Consider the following 20,489-nt stretch of genomic DNA (forward strand, 5'->3'; position numbering starts at 1 on the left):
ACAATGCACTGGTGGGGAAAATGGGAAGATGAGAGATGAGAACCATCATTAAATGTTTCCATTTGCTCTGTGCATAAAGAAAGCACCTGACGGCACAGCTCTTGCTCATGAGGACAAGATGCACTGGCTTTTAGGTTATGCCTACCCAACCATTTAAAAATATACTCAAGAGATGAATAGCCAGGGACCAACTAAAAATAAAAGCTAATCATGAATTCTGCTTCTTTCACTACTGCCACCACCAAACCTTAGTTAGATAGAGCTAACCTTAGGTAAAAGAAGTGGCTGCTAATTTGGTGTTTAAATCTTGAGAAATATTTTAGAATTTGACAAAAAGAAAAATAAATTCAAGCACTACTCATTAATTTTAGTCTATAATCAAAATAATTTGAATTTATTTACTAGAATATTTACTAATTTTACAGCCAACTACCAGAGTCCACAAAAAAAAAAAAACAACCCTGTCCAAGTAAATATGTAGTAACAGAGAGGGAAAAGAAATCCACGTGATTTACTGGAGCAAACTTTGCCTTTAGCCCAGAAAGTGTGCTTTAATTCAGCTGTAAGTTGTTATAAGAACAATGCATATCTAAACAGAGGTGATAAATTAGTGGAATTAATCCAAATAATAGGCAAATGTTAGGAGCAACATATGTAAAATGACTGCAAAGTTAGATTAATTTAAAATAAAACCCCGGAGTTATGTAAGCAATTACAAAAATTGCATTTAGCAGTAGAAGAGCAATTAAAACAACAAAAAAAAAATGCCCTAACCCCAGTCATTATGTGCTGGGGACAAGTCAGGGCTCATAGAGAACTTGGAGATGAGCTGGAAAAGCAATTGAAGAGAAAGTTTGTTTTACTCTGTTATAGAATCTGTTATGGAATCAACGTGCTCGGATATGGCCTCATAATACACAGATGAAAGACTCATTTCTCCCCAGATGGGGCTCAGTAATCAGATATAGAAACAGCTATTTTTAATGAAGACCTGCAAAATCATAAAGGCTTAGATGTTGCTGGCTGGAATAAAGCAATGGGAGGCAGACAAGGCAATTCATTAATCTGCCTGGTGGCACAAAACCAAGCCTGATCAACACATTTTTCATAGCAAATCACATTCCTTCAGTCAGGCTGGCCCAGAAAGGCAGCCATGCCAAGCCAGAGGGGAGCATGGTGCCAACTGGCAAACACGTCCCTCAGGTGGGAGGGCCCAACTGCATTACACAGCCTTGTACATTAAAATACAGAAAATACCTGCTGCATTTTTCAGTCCATCATCCTGACAAAATGCTCCCATCAGTTCAACTCTTTCTTCCCTTTTTCCCATGTATCCAGCCCAGTCTATTTAAAACCTTTCCAAATGGGGGTGTTCATTGGGTATGCAGGCAGCCATCCTATTGCAGCAAAAGTGAACATCTCTGACTTAACCCCTTATTTTCTGTGCACCCACTTCATATCCTTTGAATCCAACATGCTCTGATATGCAAGGCCCTCAATGCTTTTCAAAATTGAGTACTATCTCCTAATGGTAAATATTTTCAAATGCAGTGGCAGAGAAGATTGGCTTCTCTTTGTAGCACATTAGAATGCCAAACAAGAACCACCACACCAAAAAAACAAGCACCAAATTCCTAATAAAAATTTTAGTGGAATAAACACAGTCTCAAGAAAATCAAATAAATAATTTCAAATGTGAAAAATTTGTGTCTTTTCACACGAAGTAAATCCCTGCTTAAGTTAGTGTCCAAACCAAGTTGAAGTTTTACATGAAAAGACCTGCAGGTTCTCTGTGGCACCTACAGACACAGTTTATGCACTGGGCACCTGAGATCCACCAGGGTCCCCCCCACCTGTTGTTAAAACACTTTGGTAACAACTCTGCAATATAGATGTGCCATCAGATTTCTGACAAAACAGTCAGGCTGGCCCTGCCAGGACAGAAATGAAAGCAAGAGATCCTGACAAGGTAAAGATGGAAGTAGAACTCCTACTCTGAGGAAAAAAACCACCCCAAATCCAGAAAAAAAACCTGAAAAAAGTAGCCCCCCAAATCAAAGACAAACAAACAAAAAACTGAACCCCAAATGAAAAGGAACTTTACATACAATCTTGGCAATGAAAATATATTCTATGGCTTTGATTTCCTGACAAGACAGTCTGGCATTTGCAGACAAATAATACCACACAGACATGGGCAGCCACTCAGCTCATGCTACCGAGTTGCCAGCCCATCACAAAGCAAAAAAGCAAACAATAAACCCCACAGCAGTTCCACAAAACCCTTTGTGGTTCTTTGTGAACCCTGCCTAAGTTATATCTCCATTGCAACCTAAGTCCGTCTCTCCCAGCAGAAGGTTTGCTCAGCAGTGGAAAATTGGAGGTGGAGGCAGGAGTCCATTCCATCTTCATTTCAGCAGTGCCATGAGTGCAATATTCCCATAATAAAGAAATGAAGAAACACAACTAAGTTTCATAGAAATGTTAAGCATTATTAGCAAGAAGTCAGGGTATGGACTTCTCATCCAAAGTGACCTCAGATCCATTAAAAGTAAACTCATGGCTATGAGAGATACAGGACATTACAACACATCCATTAGCAAGGGCCAGTGAACTGTGCTAAGTGGGCTGTCGAGCTTGCAATGAGCAAACCTCAATATCTGTCTATAACCTCAACTGAGTTCAGAGTTCTCCTGACCCACTTGGGTAAAAGTCTGGCTTTTGGAGACCCTGTTTAGGCTTTTTCTGCCTCAGATTAAAACCTCCCTACTGATACTGGATGCCAGAAATAAAAAATAAAAGCATTGTTTTGATGATGGCCTATCTTACTGTAGGCAAGATGTACTGTTTTAACACCTGCTGCTCGTTCCTTGTCAGGTGTCTATGAATAAAGCTGAGGATGTGTGAAGAAGGAGAAATCACAGAAATCATGCTACTTATGGCTTTGTACTGAAATGATATTTACCTTTCAGCTCTTGGTAAAACAAATAAAATAAAAAGGAGGTCATTTCAGTCCTAGAATAGTGATGATTAAATGAAACCAGCCTTTACTGTGAAATAAATGTTGGAGCAGCAGAAGCAGGGAGGGAGTGCTGTCAGCCAGGTACCCCAGCAAACTGAGCTGAAGTCAAAGAACTGTGTTGTGGCTGATCTCACTTTGCTGCCTGGAAATGCCAGCAGGGCTACCCTGCCAGAGCCCCCAGCTCCCTCTGCCTTTTATCTTGTACACACCCTCAAGGTGGGAGGGTGAGGAGAAACCCCAGCACTGCAGACATGGAACTGAACTGAGAAACTGAGAGGCACCCAACTGGATTTATTGTAAGAGCAGTGTTTAATCTAAAGAAAACTCCCTGCAAAGGCAGAGATCCCAGTAAGGAGCCTCCTTACATGTTCTCTTAAGTCTCTGAGATTTTGATCTCTGTTTCCCAAGGTGGGCTGTGGCTCAGCTTTATGCATATCAAAACTTCCAGGCAGTGCAACTGCTATTTTGGGTCATCACAGGATGGAACCCTCACTCTAAGTCTGTTGCCAGGTTTTCCAGGCACCAGCAAGCAGTTATCCAGTGCCATCAAAAGCCACAGATGTTTGCTAAACAAAACTTTCTTCCTTGCTGCATCAGTGCTGCTGGTTTATTTTGGTTTGGTTTTGTTTTCATGGTAGAGAAGTGAAATGTGAGAGTAATGAAAGCCTTCCTTAATGCAAATTGGAGGACAAACATGTTTGTTCTTTGTAAACCCAAACAAGTTGGGCTGACTGAAAAGTTCTATTTTAGAAACAGGTAAAACCTAAATGACTGAACAAAACTCCTAAGAGAGTCACAAGTTGCAATTTGCCAGCTCATAAAACACAGTCTGAGAAAACACTCTTCTGCCAAGATCCAGCAAACCCCATGACGTGACAAAATAGAGTCCCCAGGTCCAGGAAATTATTCTGTGTCAATGACAGCAAAAGAGAGATGCCAACAGCCCAAGAGTAGTTCTGCCACTTAGGTGGCGAGGAAAAAGAGGGTTCTGCTATGTTACATGCACTCAATGGAGATTTTTAATTCAAGAGCCCAGCCTAATGCCAAGCAAGCTTAATAGATCTTCACACTGGTTTAAATAGGAATGGGATTGGACTCCAAGCAGCCTGCGTGAGCACATGTGCTCACAGCCACAGAGCAGGAGCTGGTGGTGGTCTGCATTCCCACCATCAGGCACTAAACACCCCCATATGCCATCTCCACCAAAAGTGTTAAGCACCCTTCAGCGTTCAACATTAACTCCTAATACAGCCATAAATGAGTTCCCAGCAAGAATCTGCTCTTCTTCTTTCCTTTTTTTTTTTTTCTTAATCTTGCTCTAATTATTAAGGAGCAAAACACTGATGAACAACACTGATTGCATATTCTAAAAAAAATTGTACCACCCTCCAGCTGCTCTGCTGGTGAATCCCTTTCTTGCTGCTTGTTGGGATTTACTTTCAGCCCTTTGCATCTGAAACTAATTACTGCAACACCATCCTCAACATTAATTCCCTTCTCCTCTCTGGAATCGGAAGCAATATGGTACATTCAAAGATAATTTTTCATCTCTCTTCCTAAAGGAAGGATCTCAGCTGTTCAATGAAGATAATGGTAAATGAGTCACCAATTTCAGAAGGTGAAACTTTCTGACATCCCTTTATCAGAAACCATTGTCTGAAATTTCAGCTGGTGATTTAGGAAACTTATTTATATGAATGTCACCAAGACCTAGAGAAATCTGTCAGCTTTCTGTGTGATCCTAAAGACAAATTGCAGCAATATCTTGTCAACCAGCTCTGTTAAACTTCACTGTGTACTCTCCTTGCACCTGTTTCACTGCTAGGTTTTCTCTCAGAAGACATTTTACCCAAGTTTCTTTGGCAACACCTGCTGGAATTTTCATATTTTTCTTCATTTTTAATGAAGTCCCTTTGTTTTCAGTGAGAAGAAACACTTACTAAGTGACCAGCATTTTCAGGGAGTTGCAATTATGGTGCTGCAGTGTTAAATATAAAGATTGTGCCATCAGGTCCAATATATCTGTGAGATGCCTTGTCAGAATGGGTTTCAAGAAGTAAAGCCAGCCCTTACCCCTCTCCAGAGCTCACTCCTGTCTCCCATCACCTCATCCCATTCCTGCATCTGTTTGGTCTCTGCAGCGTGGTGCAGCTACACCTCTGGTGCACCTCAGTGTGTCCCTGCTAAAAGTCCTGACTCACAATTCAGCAAGCAGCAAATGTGCTGCTGCCCACCTGCTCCCCTGGGCCAGACACCCCAGGAATGGCTTTGCAAGAGGCACAGCCTTTAGTCCAAGAGATACTGCTATAGAAAATATGTACTTGTATATTTTCTATTCAGCGGGATGCTGAAAATAAAAGGAAATGAAAAATCAGTAACTCATTCAATTCAATGAGCAGATGCAACTTGTGCCCTTCCACACAGACTTCCCTGTGCTAAATATTAATCATAACAATTAGGCTTTCTAGAAGATGACATTGTGCTTTCTCAAACTGATTCAGAACACTAAAACTCCCTCCTCGAGTTCTCTGATGCCTGAACATTGCATTTCTATGCACAACATTAGAAGAATTAAACAATTCCAAGCTATACTGTTATGACCAAAATGACAAAAGTGAAGCAGTGTTCAGCTTTGTGTGTTCTCTGAATACAATCTGAGCCTTTGTTCACAGCATTTACACACTGACAATACACCATATAGAAAGTTAGAAAAGCAGCAACAAGATAAAACTAAACCCAGCTGAGGATCAGACCTCCCAAGTCATTTAGTGAAGATGAGAATGAAAAGCTGTATCATTTCAATTAAACTCTCATCTCAGTACTCTCAAGATCTACCTAGTCTGTATTTTTTAATCTATCAGGTTAAAATGAAGAAATGTTTGATCCTTGATTTTTTTTTTTATCATATTGACTGAGAACTTACATTTGGCACTTGCCATTTGAAATAATGCAGCCAAATTTTCATTGGATAAAACTGAAAGAAACTTTCATGCAAGACCTGAAATAAAAGCTATTTTTTCAGGGTTGATTCTGGTTTGGTCCTGAACTGAAGCTTGAATGGAACACACATCTTCTGTCCAGGCTTATTTAGATTGGATATTAAGAAAAATTTCCTCCACTGAAAGCATTGTCAAACACTGAACAGGCTGCCCAGGGAAGCGGTTTAGTCACCATCCCTGGAGGTATGCAAAAGACATGTAGAGATGGCACTCAGGGATATGGTTTAGTGGTGGATTGGCAATGCTGGCTTCATGGCTGGATTTGATGATCTTAGAAGTCTTTTCCAGCCTAAATGACTCTTTGATTCTATGATTTTGTGTCATCACTGTCACATTCATTCCCTTGCACAGACCAGCCCTTATTAACGCCGTGCACAGAGATGGCAAACAGCTCTTTCTCCAAAGGCAACATCCCACTCATTTTCTTGCCCCCTTCCCCAAGTTTGTGGGCTGTCAGATGAGTCACTGGCTCTTTGAGATGACTCTGTTTCATTAGGGGCTGTAATTTCCCCCTGTTTAGCCCACTTGTGTTCTGAGCACAGTTTTCATGCCCACGCTTTGCAATGGGAGAGCTGCAGAGCCGACAGCCCAGCTGAGAAACAGCTTTGAGTCGGAGGATTAGAAGAAATTTTCAATGTTGTGTTTGTAGTGCTTTGTACTCCATTGTTCCCAGAGATAATGCCTTCCCTTTTACTTGCAAGATCTTTGTGCCCCTTGCTACAATCAAGGAGAGGAAATCTGACTGTAAACCTCTTTGTTCTATCCTATGATTTCATGTTGGTTTGGTGTGTTAATCAATGTGTCAGTAATGGCTGCAAAGAGAACTCATTCAATCCTCAAATGAAGAGAAATCAGAGCTTTCTAACACTGGCACATTTTCTAGTGGTTAAGCTTTTTCACAGAGTAATTATTTAATTTTCCAGAAAGATTACTGATTACATCACATTGGGAAAAACTTAGAGAGGGGCCCTTTATCTTCCCCATGTTTCTGCAATTCTTGTACAAACTTATACTTGTTACCAGGAAAAATGACAAATTTGCCATCTGATCAAAATGTTAACAAGGTAAGTGTCAGTGAGATGGATCACTGACTGTCACTGCAAGCCAGAACATGAGGATACATTGATATTTCTCAATATATTCACTGCTTCCCCAATGTTCGCTAACAACATTTCTACCGCAAGTGTAATAAATCACACAGAAATAACAAGCTGCATAGGATCTCTAGGATATGATAGATTTGTCGTGATAGCAGCATCTGCAAGGTAAAAAACAATTGGTAATGATCTATAGAAAGACCTAATCAACTGCCATTTGCTATAATGTGGCAGACGAAGCAAGGATGTGAAATGCATAACACTTCTTTAGCCACTGCCCTCCCCAAACACATACACACGTGTCAAGTGGGGAATTGTAAATAGAATTAATGAGCTTTGGGGTCGCAGAAGTAGAAAGGAAAGTTAATAGCATGCCCTGGATGCAATCATTAAATTATACACTGCTGAACAAGGCAGGGGATAATCACAGAAGCTGCACAGTCCTGTGACAGCAGTAAAGGCTTTTAGCAAGCCTGTGCTTTCTCCTTTGCTTTATTTCTTTTACATCTATTTCACTATTTAAAAAAGTACTTTATGTCAAAGTAGGGCTGGACAAGCAAAGGAAAAACACATTCTAGGTTCACAAGGGGTCTCAGAGGGCTGAAGCCTGTATGTGCCAAGGCTCTTGCAGCACAGACCAAAATCAAACTGTTTTGGACTGGACTGTGCCAGGTCCCAAAGTGGCTGTGGAGTATTTAGTGTTCCTTTGCCTTCTCCCACAGTGGAAGGAAACATCCACCTTCCAGAACACACGTGCAAGGTGTGCAGCTTCAGTTTTCTAAAACACAGAAGTCTTACAGAGCTACCTTCCTGGGAGCTCAAGTGCTGCCTAGGGTTAAAGCCTGAAGTCCTGAATTTTAGATACTGAAATATCCTCACTGCATCACATCCTTCATTGCCACCTGCCTACGATAACTTTCAGGTGAAGAACCAGCACTCACCTAGAAATCCAGAAGCTTCCAAGGTTATACAAACTGTTCTGTGGAGACCTTTCTCGCTAGCCACACCAGGAAAAGCTCTCTGGAAAACAAGGCAGTGTAGTGCATGCAAAGGGAATCCTGGGTCTAAGATTTCAAAAGCAAAATTCAATCCATTTTTATAAGGTTCAAATCAGTCTTTGTTTTGTTTTGTTGTATTTTTTTGTATATTTTATTCCCCAGAAAGACTGGTAGAAGAATAATGGCTGCTTTGTGCTACTTTGCTTACAAATCACATTTTGCTAAGTGAATGCATTTCTGAGAACACAGGAATTGCCGTGCTGCCTCAGCACAGCAGTGCTCTGCCCCAGCATCCTGCCTGGCAGCTGCTGCAGGAGAACGTGCAGGAAACCTCCTAGTGGGCAATTATGGGAAAACCTGTTCAGATCCAACATTTTCTTCCAGCCCCTCTATCAGTCAATAAAATTGGCACATCTTGAAACGTGGAGGTTTTTCTCTTTGCAAGCATTTGTTTCAAGTCCTTCCCAGTGTTTGGGTCTTAGTATTTTTCCACATCAGAGAGCTTGCTAAAAGCTACATTTTCAAAAGTCCTTATCTTCCAGCCTGGCACTAAGCAAAGCTGGACGGATTTTGGAAAGGACTCAGCTCCTTGGTGAAATGGAACTGCTGAGTTCTTTTGCAAATCTGTCCTTAAAGGGTCACAACAGGAGCTGCTCTGTGTAGAGCAGTTTGAAAATCTGTCCTCAGTGGGAGGTGCTAAGCCTTCAGAAAGCTGGTGATCAACACTTTTGATAATCTGGCCCCAAGTTAAGTATCAGGGGCCAAATCAAGTGATTTAGAGGCAGAAATACCCTACTGACTGCAATGGAAATTTCCACTTGCCAATGAATGGCTCAATAGGATTCTGGAATAATAGAGCCATGAAAAGTGGATAATGCAACAAATAAACATCAAAGGGTAAGACTTTCCTTTTCAATCATGTCTGCTTGCTCTATGCATAAAAGGACTGAAATATTCTGACATGAAAGGAGAAGGAATGGTTAACTGCACAGCCATGCATTTCCTTCTGAGATGAGCACACAGCATTTCTTAGGAACAGTTATTTCTTAGTATTCATATGACATAGTTGGTAATGATGATACATGTCTTACATAAGACGCTAGTGGTACTTGAACTAATCTCCTCTTCCTATCATAGAATCATAGAACAGTTTGGGTTGGAAGGGACCTTAAAAATCATCTAGTCCAACTCCTCTGTCATGGGCAGAGGTACCTTCCACTAGGTGAAGCTGTTCCAAGCCTCATCCAGTGTGGCTTTGAACAATTCCAGGAACAGAGACATGCACCGAAGAGAGAACAGCCTTACATTTCTCCAGCTCTTTTCCACTGTGGGAGTGAAGCTTTGCCAGACAAGTTATTTTGCTTAGGAACAAATGACTTCCCTCTCTCTCCCTTAGATATTTTCAACATTCAGCCACTTCCATCCATGATTTTGATCACAAGTGAAGTTTGCACACAACTATTTTATGAGTGCATGTGGCATTTTTGACTTCTGGGGAATTTCTGGTATTTTAAATGAACCTGGCTACCACAGAGCTTGAACCTCAGACAATTTCCCATAGCAATTTTGGCTGTCCTTACTAGCATGATTAAGACTTCTGTCCTTCAGTTCTGATGGAATATCCTATCAATGAAGGTTTCCTGCATGTTTAGAGGAGAAGGTTTGAGCATGAAGCTAAGGAGGGTGATTATGTTGTGGGCTGGATGGAAGTACATCATGTTTCCTTCATGGCTTCAGGTCTCTTCCAAAGCCCTGGACAGAACACTGGTATTTACAGCTCCCTCTAACACATCTGCAGGGCTACACAGGATTTTTGGGGCCATAGGAACAGCCTATTCCCAGAAGCTGAAGATACCATATTAGGAGGAGAGCAGGAAGGTATCAGGGGAGCTCATCAAGGAAGAAAATTGGGCACCAGACCGATCAGAACAAGGCTATTTAGCAAGTGTTAATGTCAGCTTTCTGTTGCAGAAATGATTTGTCTTGGTGAAGCCATGAGGTAAGAAAGAAGGGACCAAGACATGAAAGATACTGAACACTCCTTCCCCCAAAGGGACAGAGCAAGGCAGAGGATGAACATTTTCATTTCACCAGGGGAAATCTGGTTATCAAGATGTAATCTATTAATAAATGCTGTTCCGTGTAATTAAAGGAAAACAATAACAACAGCAACAACCACAAAAAAACAAACCCAAACAAAAACAAAAACCAAATAAGCCACAAAATGATTGTGGACCAGTGTGAAACAAGGAACTCTCCATGGAGAATGGCAATTCAAAGAACACCCACCAGGTGCCCACCTTCCCTATTCTCCCTCTAGAAACAGACCCCTTTTACACATGGTGATTAAGGCACTAAAGCAAAAAGTATTAACATGATTCACATGTAGAAAACAAGGTTATTAGAAGCAGGGATCATTTCAGCATATTGTTCTCCCTAATAAGCATAGCAATGAGTAATTGAGTTTCAGGCAATCTCCAAGGTGGTGCTTTGTAGAGAAAACGGAACTTGGCATGATGTCTACTTTTCCTTTAATTACATTGCCCTAATGAGCAACTTTCTTTACTCTCAGCAAATTAATTTCTTGAGAAGAAGCAACAGTAATAAACACATAAAAAGGATCACCAGGTAGCACCTGAGAAGAAACATCAGCAGCTTAAAATGACAAGAGGTTGCTAAAAGTGGTGGAAAAACACCAGATTGTTCTCAGTTTCATTATGCTTATCACTCTTAAAAGCAAAGTAAAGGATGTCAGTGGAGCACATTATCTAACCTTCTACTGTTATTTCCCTCTTGCACATGTTCCCGAGAACAACCCAGAAACACAAAGTGCTGAGACATCAATCCACAACTCCTCTCTGCTCACACAGCAGCAGAGGGCAATTCTGCCTCCTGCCCTTGTGCAAGATGAAAAGAGACAATCACATGCCAATAACATCCTACTGAGTGTCAATATTGCCACTGTAACCTAATGCAGAGGATAAAGGGCTGGCTCCTCAAAAGTCTTTAAGGCATTTAAACATCTGACTCTTGTTGAAAGCCAATGGCTGTTTTGCTTATATTTTTTTCAGAAAAAGATGGCAAAGGACTCCCTGAATCTGCCTTTCTGGAGACAAAAAGCTGGGACATTTCATACATGTGTTCATTCTTCTTATTTTTTCCCTAAGCATTTGCCTGGAGACACCACACCAGCAAAGATAGACCCCCTTTTCTACAGCTGGGTGAACACGCCACCTCTTGTTAAAATACCTGAGGTGTTCACCTTCAGAGAGCAGCAAGTGCTGCTGCTCACAGGCCTTGGATATTAAGCCAGGTGACAATCTGACTTTTTAAATGCCAGTAGTATTGTTCTTCAGGGGAAAAAAAAATAAAATGGAAGCAAAGTTCTTGAGAATCATTCCAGTTTTCAGCGTTGCTCAAAACTGGGCAGCACGTCCTGGGATATCTACCAGCTGCTTTAGGACCACACTTTCCTATAGGGAAGCAAGGGCTTCATATGTTGTATTACTTCATGTAGATGGGTGATCAATCCACCTTCTGCTCGTTCATGGATTCATGGATGTATCTGCACTCAGATACAAACAATCAGTTTTGTCCTGACTCACTCCACCACTTCACAAGGTCCCTTCACCTCTGCATCAAACCTGCAAGTACTTTTAGTTAATGTACTCACAGAGGCAGGAGGAAACTTCATTTATACACATAAATATATATATATATATATTCTGAGGTCTTAAAAAACAGGCTCTTCAGATGAAAAAGTGTGAAATGAAATTATCTTCAAATAGAAAATCTGAAAGTGCCAATGGCAGCAGATACTGAAGACCTTAAATGTTTATGTAGCTTTATGTATTGTTATTTCTTCAGTAAGCCTGCCATGGAAATGGCAGGGGTATGGGAAGAAAGTATGTTAGCACTTACAGTCTGCTCATAAATGCATTAAATGCAACTATTTTACTGAGAAAAAAAAATCCAGGAAGAGAGCAGGGGTCCATCTCCTAGGGAGCTAATCTCTATTATTGCTCCCAATCATGCTTCACCTGAACAGAACCTTGCATAGAGCACGTGCTGTATGTGACCAGGCAGTTGTGAGCATTTGCCCCTCCAAAGATACTCATGTAATGAATGAAAATAGACCTTTTCCTTACAAAAAGAAAAAAAAAAAGTGATCTTTTAAGGAAAAGAGAAATTCTAAAGCAGGCCTCCCATTAAAACTCTGTTTATTGCAATACTTTTCCCACTTCCACCGAGATTACAACCCCTAGAAGCAAGATACCAGTACAGAGAAGAAATTTACAAAGGCACAAGGGAAATACAAATGTTTATCTGGATTTGTTTATATGTTTATGACAAACTTATGATCAATTTTTGCATTTAAATGCAGGAAGGGATTCTTCAGCCTCATGCACAATGCTGCAGCTATCTGGGCAAAGTGGGACAAAAGCTACCTTTCCTCCCTCTTTCCCTGTTTTTTTGGAATACCTGTGCTTGGATAGCTGCAATTGGGCTGTAACTCAGCCAAGCAGGATTTTGAAGCTTTCTTTTCCTTGCAGCAGTGAATGCCACTGCTCGATGTGGGCACCAGTTGTCACTTTCTCCAATTTGCAGGATGCAAAAGCTGGAATGGGAAAAATGCTGCACTGCGCTACTTGAAACCCTTTCTAGGGCTCCCTGCAGCACAGGGAGGACAGGCAGCCAAAAGAAGTTGTAAGCTCACTTTGCTAGCTGCAACTCTTAGTTGTTAGAAAGATAAAAGTTTCCTGTACATGCAAAATAGCAGCAGGAGCTGGTTTTGAAAACAGATCATACGTTTCTGGTAATTAATTGAATTTTGGAGATGTTTCATTTCTGCCCCCCAGGGAAATGCTGTTAGCTCTTCTCTTCTGAGTATCCTGTGTGTTTTAAAACACACACTTAACTCCACAGAGAGTATTCCATCAGGGATATCAGTATGCTAAAACTCTCTGAGGAGACATCACCCAGTGTGCAGTCACAGTTCTTTACTCCCCCAGCCCTGACAGGTGCCTTTGGTTCAAAGCTGGGCATTTGGTCACTGTGGTCTGCTCAGGGCACTGCTGGACCCCACCTGCCCCTGTGGCACCACAGAAACACCGAGCAGCCCTACAAACACTATCTAATAAATTTGAGGGCTGGAGAACAGTAGGAGAGAGGGGAGCAGATTCTCACATCATCAGGAGGGAAATAGGCTTTTAAAAAGCCAGTTGTGTCTGTGCACAACAATGAAGCTTTATGTCTATATAAACTGACAAGTCAAATTGTCCTCCTGGGCCCAATTCTCAACATCAGTGCCATTTGAGGCGCTCGCTGCCTCCTGCCTCTGCAGCCGAATGGCTCTGTCTGCCAGCAAGGGCAGGCAAGATGATTAAAATAAGCATTAACAGAATGGTTGGTGATTAGCTTCTCCCTCTCTCTTATTTTTATTCTTTGCCATCTCTTTTTTTTTTTTTTTTTTTTTACATATAGTCTGGGGCCACCAAAGATTGCTAAAGCCTGTTCTTCATTAGCAGTGTACTTAACAAGTGTAAATTTAAAGTATTCATTTTCCTAAGGCCAAGGATTAAAGCAATTACGCAAAACTGCTGCAACCTAGCACCAAAGTCAATCCTTAACATGGAAAAGAAACAATGGTGCTTAATGTATTTAAATAAAACCAAATTGTGCACAATTGTGCTAACACTGTTAAACTAAATTCTCACTCTGCTGCAATGTATTATTAAAATTTCCTTTCTCAAACTGAAATAACATTTTCTTTGCCCCTGGTATGGCAACAGGTCTGTGGTTAATTTGCATTGCTTTCCTGGCAAAAGCATTGCAACAAAAGATAACACCCACCCTCTTTCTATCCTCATTTTACCAACACCTTCTATTCTCACATGGCCTTAATCCCTTGCCAGGTCTGCACTGGATTTCAGTGTGATTTGGTTTGTGCTTACCTACTACCTGCTCCAATATCCTGAACCTTAAAGAGAACAGGGGAACTTTTAATTTGAAGTTTAAGACAGTGTTTTAATTTGGCAAAGAAATCTCTCTTCAGAAAATGGCAGCTCCCTGATAGGTTTGTTTGCTTTCCATATCATCAATTCCAAAAAGCTGAGTATGTAGGATACTAATGGGGCATGTTCTCCCCACCAGCATGAATTCAACTTACACTGCCTCAAAGGATAAGCAGAGACCTGAAGACAATTTTACCTCAGGACTGGGAATACACAGGAAGCATCTGAGCAAGTCCAAGCACTGACAGCATGAGCAGCCTCAAAGACCATGTTCACTTTAATCTTCTCATCAGCCAGTTGACCTTGGTTGAAGGCTCTTTGTCACGAAGAACTTGCCAATGAACCACCATCAAGGACACAAAAGAGCAAATACTCCATGGGCTAAACACAATAAACATCCTACACAAGGAGCCAAGAGATCCTTTGCAGTGGTCACAAAAATTTACATGTACTATATTATAGATGAAATGTAAGTGGTTCCTGGCAGCCAATATCTTTTAACCTGGGAGGACAATGATTGTAAAATCCCTGAGGCAGGAAAGGGTATGAAGCATCAAGAGCAGTGATGGAATGCAGAGAGACAGCCAGAGTAGAGGGCAATGAGGCTTATCCATGGTATGCAAAATGCCAAATGTACATTGCCTTCCAGACAAAGCCTAGGTGTAAAGGGCACGTGTGTGATCATGAGGAATGGCTGCCCTAATGGGAAACCTTCAACAACTTCTAATTCCTTTCTATGCTGAGCTGTTTCCATTTCTCTAGAGCCTGTGGGAGATATTACACTGAATGAAATGGCTCTTAATCAGGTCAGATTATGATACCCTGCTATCTTAAATAAGTGCAGCAACACAGACAGCATAGAGGAAGGCCTCAGAGATTTCAGGTGTCAAATTAAGAAATACCTCACAGGGTTGGGAAGGCCTGAAAATACCACAAACAGTGGGGTTTTCATCTAGGGTGATAAATGTGACCATAGGATGTCTCCCTGTATTGCTACTGGGCCTTACTGACAAATTTGTCAGCTTTGCTTCATGTAGGCATGGAAAAAGCTTGCAGAGCATGCCAGCATCAACCAGGGGGTTTTCAATCCTAATCGGACAAAATATTATGGTCCAGAAAATAAATTACTTTTTTAAAACAAAAGAAATTAATTTGATGGGGAAAAAAATATAATTGTTACAGGTTAACTAAAAAGGACTTTTTGTCTGTCCATCTATGACATCAAAACCATAATTATTGGCACAGTTCTAGGTTCTACTGCAATCCTCTCAGGTAGAAATATTCACACACAGTTCATCTGCCCTGCCCTGCTGGATTTGCTAAAAAATCACAAGACTCAGGAAGCAACTGGGAAAGGCTCATACTCCTTGGCTAGGAGAAACTCTGATGTTTGCAGTCAGGAAAAGCAACACTGGCAAGACCAGGGTAAAATCCAAAGGCTACTGGGAAGAATTTATTTGCTGCTGCATCAGGAGATTGGGAAATAAACTTGTGCCTGGGAAAACCAGAGCTTTAAAAATCACCCCACAAAACTACTTAGATTCTGGGCTGCTTCTGTCCTTTTCTATGGGTTTAACCATGCAGGTTTAACCATGCAGGGTGTAGAGAGAGCAGGGTCTGGCCCCAGGGGAGTTCAGATGCAGCAGACTGATCTCCCAGCAGGCTACAATATGTTCCCAGAAGGTACAATATCATTCTGAGGCCAAGGAACAGCCTATTAGCTCTGCATGCCATTAATTTTCATGAATAGTTCAATCTGATGCTCACAGGAGCTGTTGGGCATCTTTCCATTTTGTCTCACAGGACCTGGATGAGGGCTTATTTATCTTTTTACTTCACACCTTACCTTTAAGCCTAAGCATTTCAGTGCAGCTGTGCAGGTTTCCAGCCCTCTGCCAGGCTCAGTGCCCAGCAGCAGGCAGGACGCTGTCTGCAGGTCGGAGTGATGGCATGTCACAGTCAAAGCCTTTCAGGGAGAATTAAACTTCAGGCTTGTTTGACTAAACTTCTGAATTCACCACAGTTCCCCTGTTTTGCCAGCCTGAAGAATCAGCCCAGCAGGTTCTTGACTCATATGCCAAAATGCCTCCTTCATCCTCCCTGGAACTGGAAATGATTACTAATAGGTATTCTTGCTGAAATGATTTAACATAACGTGCTGAATGAGATCACTAAGTCAAAGTATCTTTTCCTAAGTGACTCTCTCTCTGCTTGCCTGAATGCCAGAGGGGAAGGAGGATAGCATGAAGCGAATTCTTTTGCTGGCTTTTTACAAAATCTCATAAATTACTGAAGAGCTCACAGCAGGAAGTTCCACTCAGGTTCATTACAAGAGATCCATGATGCAGGTCTGGCAGGTAGAGGAGGATGGAGACACAGAGGTTTGGATTAACCTCTCTCTTTCACCCTTTCCCCTTTTCCAGTGCTCTCCAGCCTAGGCTGGGACCTGCAAACAGGCAGTGAAATGAGGTGGGCACGAGAGCAAGGCTGGTGAGGAGCTGGGCACTCCTTGCCCTGCGTGCACAGCCCTGGATGTGCATCACCGTGGCAGCTGCATCTGTTACAGGAGGCTGCAGGCACCAAGTGAAACACAGAATTTGGGGAGCAGCAGGGGTGTGTGCCACAAAACTCATCTCAGCATGCTCAGGGATGCTCAGGGTTTCACTGAGAGGCCAGGCTGCCCTTACCCATCCGAGTCTGTCATCCTCAAAATTAACTTATTGAGGTCAGCACTCATAACAGGAGTGTGGAGTTTAGATTGAGTCTTCCTTTCTGAGAAAGCCCCATCGTCTCTGGCCCAGTACAGCTATTACCTGCCAACCCAAAGGATGATGAATGTTATTTATATTGCAGTAATGGCTAACCACTCAGTGGAGACCAGGGACAGGCTGTGCTATGGACTTTTCAAACACCCACTGAATGAGGGCTGTACACAGATGCCTGAAAGTGCTGAGACTTTTCAGGATAATGTTCTTGAATGTCTTGGACATGATGACCTCCAACAACTGCAGTACTTGTGCTGACTGCAACAACACAGGGGGCGGTTCTACAGTAAAGATGTTCATTCAGACCAAGTTCTTATCAGTCACTGTGACTTATAATAGCAAAGAACTCATCTACTTCAAAGCAAGCAACTACTTGATAAAAGGTTTTTAAGTTCCTTGATTAATAAATCTGAAATACAATCTCTTTCAAACCAAACAGAAAACACAGTGGTATAAAGAGTTATTCTAATGTAAAGTTTTCCTAATATTTAGCTGCTATTGTTCTGCTGTCCAAGAAATAAAGGAAATCAATGAATAAGAACTACTCAAGATGAAGATGAGAAAAGTAATCTAGCAAAAGATGTAGGCCCTGATCCTATAAAAAAACCTGTAAGACCAATTTAACTTTGGCATGTGCACACTTGCAGGATTAGGCTTCAAATAATTGCAGATAAATGTAAGAACTGATAAACTATAGCTTTAGCTTTCCACTACAGTGAGCCCAGAGAGTGGATAACTAACACTTCCCAGGAAATATCCTTCCAAGAAATTGCTCTGCAAAGATGCAGAGGAAATACATCTAAAATATTACATGCAGACAGTTTTTTACTATTAGCGATTCTCTTTGTATCTTGGAAAAATCACACAGTGACTTCTTTCATATGCACTGAGGTGAAAGAACCTAAAATATTAAGTGACATATTCTACCAAGGAATGCCTTAGAGAAGGTGCTGTGAAATAAGTGTCAGCCCCTCTTTTATTCCTTCTACGATTAATTTTCCGCTACTACAGTTCTAAAAATATATCCAGAAATCAGAAGGCATTTGTGTCCATCAGATACCTGATTAAAAGACAAGTGCTAAGAAACACCTTACGTTTAATTATACTCTTTACACTTAAAAGCTGCTTTAGACAGGGCTGTGTCAGAGCTTCATAGCCAAAAGCCTGAAGATCTCAGAGCCCAAACAAAAACAGACTAAGAAGGAAACAACCTGATACTCTTTCTTCTGCGTTTTCCATCAGATGAGTGGTCATTCCAAAACTGAATGGGAGAAATTAAGCACACAGTGAAGGACTGCAAGCACTTTCTGGCTGTCTCAACTCCGTAAGTCTCCTAAGAGGACTGATGTCTCAGCATCTGGGCATTGCTTCCACTGTCAGACACTGAGAGCAGTGGGATTTATCAGCAATCTGCTGAGCATATACAGATGACAACTGCAGAGCTTGGAGAGCTCAAAGGCATTTACAGATAGAAAGGGGTTTGCAAAGGACATGTTGAGCCAGAGCTGAGACCTGGAGCCTGTGAAAATTGCTCCCAATTGCTGTTAAACCTTTAGCTGTGGTAGTTAAACCAGGCACTGCAATATGCACAATTTATCCTAGGTGTGCTTTACAATTGCACAGACTGTTTGAGGGAGCCTGAGCAGCCTCCATGTCACACTTTAGAAAGGAAAAGATTATTGGGATTATTTTGGAAGGTGGTCTTTGCTGCCTAAACTACAACTTCATCTATCACTCAAATACATGGAATTGAAGTGTCGTTTATGAACAGGATTTGGATTTTTAAAGTACAAATTTTAAGAAAAATAGATTTAAAGCTCTCTCCAGCACCCACATCTCACCTAATGGTACTTTATCCCTAGTCGATTTCCAGCCTGTTTCCCCACTATGATCTACATATCTTCCTAAATCTTTTAAAGCATCTCCTTGTCAAAAGGATATGACTTGCTGACATCACACAGAGATGCATTATATCAAAATGTTTTTGCTGTACTGACATAAACTCCTAATTATTTCCAAAGTCAGCTGTATTTTCAATAATTTGTCCCTTTTTCATTTTTCAAAATAGCTTTATTCACTTATGATAGCAAATTGCTTAAGTCCCTCCATCCTCAATCCAGACAGTGATAGAACTCGGCACCAAACTTTTTATAGTAGGAAATATGTTTTTGTTTCCCTGGCATCCTAAGAAAAATTACATCTTCTTTCAGCTACAGTCTGTACAAAAGTGTGTTAGCTCTGTGGTATTCAAGAATAGCTAGTTAGACTCTGAGGCTATATGTTCTTCTGCTAAAAGATAATTTATCACATCTATGTCTAAATATTTATGCTTCCTGTTTGCTAAAAGCAACACCTACAATTGCTATAATTGGAAATGACAAAATAAAAAAGAAATTCTTCCCCAATTTGCCACCCTTTTGCATCTAACAACAGTAACCACATGTTCTAGTTCATAAGAGCTTTGACTGTTTCTGTTTAGCTACAACAAGGGAGAAATAATTGCATTAAAAAAGAAGCAAATGGAACTGTAAATATGAAAGAAACAGAAAGAGATTTGATGGGTTGATGCAGCATCCAAAACCCCTTAACACATGTGAAAAGGAAAAGATCACAGAACCACACAATCATTTAGGTGGAAAACACTGAGTCCAACCATTAACCCAGCACTGCCAAGCCCATCACTACCCCACGGCCCTGAGAGCCCCATCTTCACATCTTTTCAATACCTGCAGGGATGGTGACTCCATCACCTCCCTGAACAGCCTTTTCCAGCTCCTGACAATCCTTTTGGTGTTAACTTTTGTCTCATTCAACTGCTTTAACCACCACACCAGAAAAGATTGCCATCATTTATTTCCACTGGATCTTCCTGCTCAGCAGTCTCATTAATGTTTTACCCTATTAGTGGGGTTTTCAGGCACTACACTTCATATTAACTTGTCAGTAATATGCTTTCTTCTCCAGTTTTGCATATTTAAGTAATTGAAAAACTTTAAAACACACCACCAATTTTTTATTTTTTTTTTTGTGAGTGGGGACTTGTCATGTAGATATCACAAAAGAAAAAATACAAAAGCAGAAAATGTCATGATGTCTCTTTCAAGCAGATGGTATTGCAGTAGCACTGAACAAGTTTATATTAATTACGTTCAGAAAGAGAAGGAGATGTCATATTTCAGATAGAGGATCCTACCAAACCCACGAAGAACAAGCCGTAAATTTAACAATAGTGGGAATTTTTCATAGAACCATTGTGACAGCTGTCAAACTGGGGAAAACTTTTTGTTAATGCCAGTACAATTGTTCATTTAAACAAAAGCCAGTGATTCAGTCACACTGGAACAGCTCATGAGCCAAGCTCTGCTGCACAATCTGCACACATGCAGATATTCCATCTATACACAGAGCTGCTCTTTAATTTCCATCTTTGGGGCTACGGTGTGATTTGTCCAGAGCTGAGCAGAGCCCTACAAAAATCAGGCCAGAAGGCAATTTGTGACTGAGTTGTAACAAGCTGCCTGTGTTTTCTCTGGTTGGAAGGGGGAGGTTTGGCACCCCAGGCGAGCAGCTGGCACAGGACACCCTCCCTGCATG

The 20,489-nt window shown here is 41.2% G+C and overlaps 1 protein-coding gene across 6 annotated transcripts in view; it reads right to left on the reverse strand.

Moving 5' to 3' along the window:
• Positions 1-20,489, reverse strand: part of FHIT (fragile histidine triad diadenosine triphosphatase) — a 530,102-nt gene that overhangs the window by 62,851 nt on the left and 446,762 nt on the right. The window lies entirely within an intron of this gene.

The sequence above is a fragment of the Parus major genome, chromosome 12 (genome assembly GCF_001522545.3).
Source record: "Parus major isolate Abel chromosome 12, Parus_major1.1, whole genome shotgun sequence".
NCBI lineage: Eukaryota > Metazoa > Chordata > Aves > Passeriformes > Paridae > Parus > Parus major.